This window comes from Primulina eburnea, chromosome 12 (genome assembly GCF_022965805.1).
Source record: "Primulina eburnea isolate SZY01 chromosome 12, ASM2296580v1, whole genome shotgun sequence".
NCBI lineage: Eukaryota > Viridiplantae > Streptophyta > Magnoliopsida > Lamiales > Gesneriaceae > Primulina > Primulina eburnea.
Window position 1 is genome coordinate 6,950,898 of NC_133112.1, and position 6,906 is coordinate 6,957,803.

Here is a 6,906-nt window from a genome sequence, read left to right on the forward strand (position 1 = left end):
TGTGAAGACTCATTCAACTAAAATTTGAAGTCCAACTCTCTTGTATATGTGAGTGATTGTGTGTAAAGAATTTATCTTTTACATTGTACATCTCAAATATCCTCACGCAAGCGCTTGAGCTCTCAAATAGCAGATTTCTTCATGCTAGCTGACCATGTTTTGAATCTCCTATGAAAGCTCTTGTTTGATCTACAAGATGTTGTATTTATAGGCCTCAACAATGATATATATGTACTATTTCTGAAATTGCAACAATCAAATTCTCCTTGTTAGACATTTTCCCTACTTAAACTGGTCGTTCAGCGGTTGAAACTGGTCAGCGGTTGAACTAGCCAGTGGTTGGTCAGCGGTTGAATTAGTTAGCGGTTGAACTGGTTGGTGGTTGGTCAGCGGTTCAATCTGGCCAGCATCTCAACCACAGCTCAACTGGTGTGATGTTCAGAATCAGTAGTTTCATCACCATTTATAAGCATCTTAGGTTTCGATTTAGACATTGACTTTTGAAGATGATTTGTAGATCATCGTCTTATTTTCCAATGCATACTGAATCGCTTCATTCCAATACGAGAGCGGAGAGATATGGCCAAAATAACTCAACTGCTCATACCCAACTGATTGTTGTTTTCGTGCAATCAGTTTGGTCATTGAGCAACCGGTTTGACCTAGATACATTTCGATTTTGCCAAACTGACGTGAAATATGACTTGTTTCAAATTGAGTTTTCGGATCATTCTAGTTTACGGATTGTCATTTGAATCATCCATCTGAGAGATATCATTAAAACATCAAAACTCGCCAGAAATTCAGTTTGACTAAATTCATTTTCAGTTTCCATCTCGTGTTTGCAACTTTACACGTGAGTAAATATGTTAGAAATACAATAACAAGTTTTGTTAACATCAAAATCAAGATTGCGAACATGAAATGTTCCAACAAAAATATCGATTTAGATATTAAATATATTATTCTTAAAATTAAAATGTACATGTAGTAAATTTTGAAAAATATATTATAAAGTGTTTTTATTAATGTTGTTATTATAATTATTTATTTATTTTTTTAATATTATCGTAACTAATTTTTATTTTTCTAAAAAAATTTATATATGAAATACATGATGAAATTTAATGCTAGACCAATAGATGATAGTGTTTTACATTGGCATGAAACTCATTTATCGTGTTATCGCAACAAGTAATTTGGATTAAACTTTAAGGGTGCGAAGATCCGACAATATTATATAAAAATTGTGTGAAGATAAAGTAATAAATTATTGTGTTCTTATGCGTTTAAATGATATGAGATTTTATGAAATTTTTGTTGTGGATTTTTCAAATATGATAGTCATTTGATTACGACTCTCATTGAAAGATGACACATGGAGACCCATACATTTTATCTTCGCATTGGTGAGACAACAATAACGTTGCAAGACGTTAAGCTGGTATGTAGTCTAAATATTAATGACTTTGTTGACACTGATGTTAATGAGTCTTTTAAGCCACATGTGTGGCAAACTTATTGTGCTGAATGGTTGAGTTTTCTACCACATATAAATAATTTTAGAGGTAATAAATTGGTAATGACAGCAATAGAAAAATATTGTAGATCAAATTTGATTAAATATAATAGCTCAAATTTAGAAGTGGGGCGGTATACTCAGTGTGTGACATTGATGATTATCGGATGATATATGTTACCTGATTCGGATGGTTGTTCAGTAAATTTGATGTACTTACATCTTCTCCAAAACACTAATCAGGTTTCTAAATACAGTTGGGGAAGTGTTGTACTAGCATTTCTCTATCCTAAACTGTATACTGCATCAACTATAGACAAAAGTGAAATAGTATGACTGATTTTCATTTTACAAGTATATATTAATTAAGAATTCTTTATTATTTCGGAACTTTTTTCCGTTATACATTCATTATTATGTTTACTTTATGTATTATTGTTCCAGGTTTGGACATTGTCTAGAATTACATTTCTGTGTCCATATTTATTTGGTTACATTCCTGATGATGATGAGCACGATGACCAAATCCTTCCATTTCCTCAATTTGGTGAAAGATATATTTATAAATTGTTGTATAAACACGTTTTTTTTATGTGCATCATAAATATATTGTAGAATTTATTTTCATGTAGGTCTAACCATTATTTTACGTGGACCCATACTACTAGTCATTAAGTGTGAGTGATTTGTGACTTGTTGAATAAGATTGGAACCTAACCAGGTATTTACTAAAAAAATTAAATATAATTGCAAGTTATATATGTTTAGAATTTTGAATCTTATTTGATTTTTTTTTTTGTTTCATTCATTGTAGTTTAATGGGTGTTGTATTCTAATGAATTTGACAAAGAATATTGGCGTTCACTGTGTCATCTTATATGTTTCAACATTGTCGAGATGTATCGCCCAGACCGAGTTCTGTGACAATTTTTTCATTTTAATCACATTCCAAAGCCAACGTTTTATGAGGATGAATTTCATAAATGCACCCGACAAGGGCGACAAAACTATATTTGGGCTGAACATCATAAAAAAACATCGACATATGGGATGATCATGTCAATTTGATTGTTTTACGTGAGCCTACAATCGAAAATATGGGCATGACACATGAGTACGCGATGTGGTATGATAAAATAACTCGTCATTTGATAACCCCCATCGATCCACAAGCTGAATATGGACATAGGCGTGACGATGCAAACTTTAGATTTGTTATGTTAAGTTTTTTATAATATAGATTTTTTTTTCAAATTTACATTATAATATTTTAAATGTTTACTCATTTAATCATGATTATTTTAACTAATTTTCAGATGAACGATGCTGAAGTTTTGAGGAGTTGGTTTCATGGACTTACGTTACAAGATCAAACTTGTGAGGCATTGGAGTCTATTATTACAGAAACTATACGAAGGGGCAAGAGGCTCTGTGTAGTTATTAATAGAATATTCGAGCCGCATCGATTTCAAGACATCATTTTGAAGAGTTGCCTCAGCCACATTGGGATTTTGGTAACGAGGCTGGAACTTCTCACACTATAGATTACCATGTGATGAACAACTAGTTTACATGGAAGAGGATCATGGTTTCCAAACTCCAAATGAGCCATATATTCCTTCTTTCACATATATGCTTATAGGTGGATAGAGATGAAACGCTGATAGGATGAACCCAAATTATAACATATAACCTACCTTTCCCAAGATATTCGGAGATATGTTGTATGAGAACCTTAAACAAACAACTTAGAGGCAATGTGAATTATGAAGATTCATATATGAGTGCCATCAATGCTAATAATTTTATACTTCGTATATAAATGAGTGTCATATATGCTTTTGCGGCAATATCGGAACTCATCTATACATGGTCGGAAGCCCCAAAAACACAATTTAAAAATTTTACTGATGGGTTGCATGTTGGAAAATGCCTCAACTCAACAATTGTACCAGGATTGTACTTTATAATAGCGCCCATGTATGTTGGCAAAATACAAAAATAGCTCTCCCACGTGTCATACACGTTTTCAACAACATGCCTCAAACTATATCATACCTTGGCATGTGAACTTTCATAACCATATTTGTCTTTGATAATTTGCTTTGTATATTTAATCTCACGAGATAGATTGCAGTGAACAATACCAATAAGGTGAGAGGCAATCATATTTTTGTCAAAGCTTTTGTGGTCAATAAAACGTCTAATACTCGTTTTTCTTTAAAATATATAAGAATTTTTTTTCCGATTCTATACTACTTTCGGCCGAATATATATATATATATATATATATATATATATATATATATATATATATATATATATATATTAAACTTAATCTTTATTTTGCGAAAAACTAACGACGGTCCTCGGGTTGTGTGCATCTTCAGTCCAACTAGATCAACCATCAAGACCTCTATTAACATCAATATCATGCTCACCTGCATCGATCACACCTAATGAGTCTATTGACTTAGCAAACCTTAACTATGATAACAAATAATACATATACATCAGTATGCAATCGTGAAAATATTTTTACTTAAAATAACTTTTCATTAACATGCATAAACTTAAACATTTTTCCTTTCATCATATTATATCATATTTCCTTTCACCATGCATATATACATTTTTCTTTTATTGAATTCAGATCGTTAATTGTGACTTTCGTATCAGCTGAAGGTCGGTGGATCCATCTACGTGTAATCATAGTATTGGACAGCGGAGACATCATCGACACTCTCACTCGTTAACTGAGAATTGGCCTTACTTATCATCATATCATCATAATCATCGTATTATTCACAATCAATTCACCTCCTTCAACTTTTCATATTTCCATCACTTATAAAAATTCATGTATATATAAATCATTTTTCTTTTAAACCAAGCATGCAACGTGTGTTTTAGTATTAAAGTTTTATCATAAAATATCATAAAAATTTAAAATAAACATAGTAACATTATTCAAAACATAATATTTTTTAGGTGTAAAATGACTGTTTTACCCTTGGACTTAGAATTTCTTGATTTTGAATTTTTCCTCACTTTTATTGATTCAAAACTATCCCAAATAATTATTTAAGCTTAATTTTGACTTCTAATACATTTACTTAATGTAATATCAAGGATTTCGATATAATTCTTAATTACTAATTCGTGAAGCATTTTAATCCCAAAGTAATTCAAACTTAAATATTTTCTTCTCAAACTTTAAACATAGACTTTTTATACCTAAACAACCCTCGTGAACATGAACCGACCCTCGTGGCCATGGTTCGACCCTTTTTCTTTTCCCTAGCCCTAGTTCGAACCTAAGCTAGTTTCCTTAGAGCCATTCTCGTTATTCTCGAACCACATCGGAGCACCTCGAACCATCCCCTGACAAGAACATCTAGGGACTCTACTGACCAGCCCTAACCCATTTAACCAGCCCCTAGCCCACGCTGCAGCCTCCTGCACAAGACAAGAGCCGCGACCAAACCAAGGAATTTAGGACTCCAACTCAACAAGGGCTCTTCACCCAAGCCACCACCCAAGCCCAAACCTTCCTGACCCTCATTGGACCACCCTCAGACCTATCCTAGACAATCCTAGCTAGCGCCGAACCCCTGTAGGCTCGCGCAACTATTGCATGCACGCGCAGGGGAGTCCTTGATCGAGCAAAACTTGCACAGTGAAATCCCCAATAAAATATTATTTTATATGCTCAAAAATTAATCGCAAGTGCACGATGTCAAATTATAATATAGTGTACGTGAGTACGAGTATCGTTCCACTGAAGACTGTGTTTTACAATTGTTATTTTCAGTTATTGAACATTTAGCAACGAAAAGTGATTTGATTGTTTTATTACTACTAAAATTAAATAAGAATGCAATTCGAAAGATTCAAGATCAAGTAATGAGATATAATGTCTAAAATGGTTGAGTAAAATTCAATGAAAAATGGATTTGTTGGGAATCTCGGTTCACCTACCCCTCGTTAATTAATTAATTCGTTCGATCGTGATCTATGCTTCCGACAGGATTTCCTAATCTATTGAACACACTCTCTCGAGCTATGCCAAACTAATTCTACTCAATGAAGTAATTAAATATCTTTAATTATTTATCAAGAGCAAATTGCATTTCGATCTATGAAATCCCCTAGTTTTCGACCCTTAGGACTATGACTATCGGCACGTATCCAATTTCATATATCTATGTAAATTGTAGATCCGTGAATTATACTACTCGATCCTATCACTCGTTATTCTTTCGAACTCACTCGTGATATGAAGACGTCGTTAAAGTTAGCTACGCTTTAATGACACGATAAAATAGTAGTAAAATCAAGAATAACACACAATCGAAATATAAATTAATTCAATTTAACGTTCGGGGTAGGATCCCCTTTTATCCCAACAAATAATAAAGCTTTAGCTACTAGAATTCATTGTACAAATAAATGCAACAACGTTTAAAATGAAAGAAACTAGATTAGAAATACTAGGCGAGACGAAATCTGCGAAGAACGGTGCTCGGAAAACTTCAAATCTTCAACCCAAGCGCAAAGTTCTCTCCAAAAGCTTGTGGCGGCTGCAAAATCCAGTATGAATCCCCCCTGAATGTCGACCAAATCCTCACCATATGATTTCCCTTTCGAAATTAAGGAATGGAATCGAGATTGATCTTTTCCAAAAATAGGTGGCGCTCGGGCGGTAGAAAAGTACCGCTCGAGCGCCACACCTTCTGTAAAGCTGCTTGAGACGTGCGGCATTCGCGCTCGGGCGGTAGAAAACTACTGCTCGAGCGCCGACCTTTCTGTCGAAGCTCTTGGGATAGGTGGCATTCGCGCTCGGGCGGTAGAAAACTACCGCTCGAGCGCCAACCTTTCTGTCGACTTGGTCACCTTTCGCGCTCGGGCGGGAGAAAATTACCGCTCGGGCGCCGCTCATTCTGTCCGTTGCCCTCTCTTTTGTACACTTTGCTCCATTTTTGGTTTTCCGGCCACTTTTCCTGCAAATTCATCATGCTTGAGTGAGATATGATAAAATGCAAATGTTTACTCTAAAACGCACAGAATGTGATGGAAATACATGTATGCACAATGCAAAACACACACAGACTAATGCAATAAAACACGTAAAAACGACACATATCAACCCCCTCATACTAACCTTTTGCTTGCCCTCAAGCAAAAATAGTTTACAACCCACACCCAAAATACGAAATAAACACAAAATGAAAGACTTAAACTAATGAAACTGATGGTGAAGTAGCAAACCGGTATCTCCTGCCTCAGCGGGTGTTTGAACCACATCCATTAGTCAAATCACAACATTCACCAATACCCCTTTTTAAAGCACCTTATAACATTTGGATTTTTGACCAGAAAGTCTG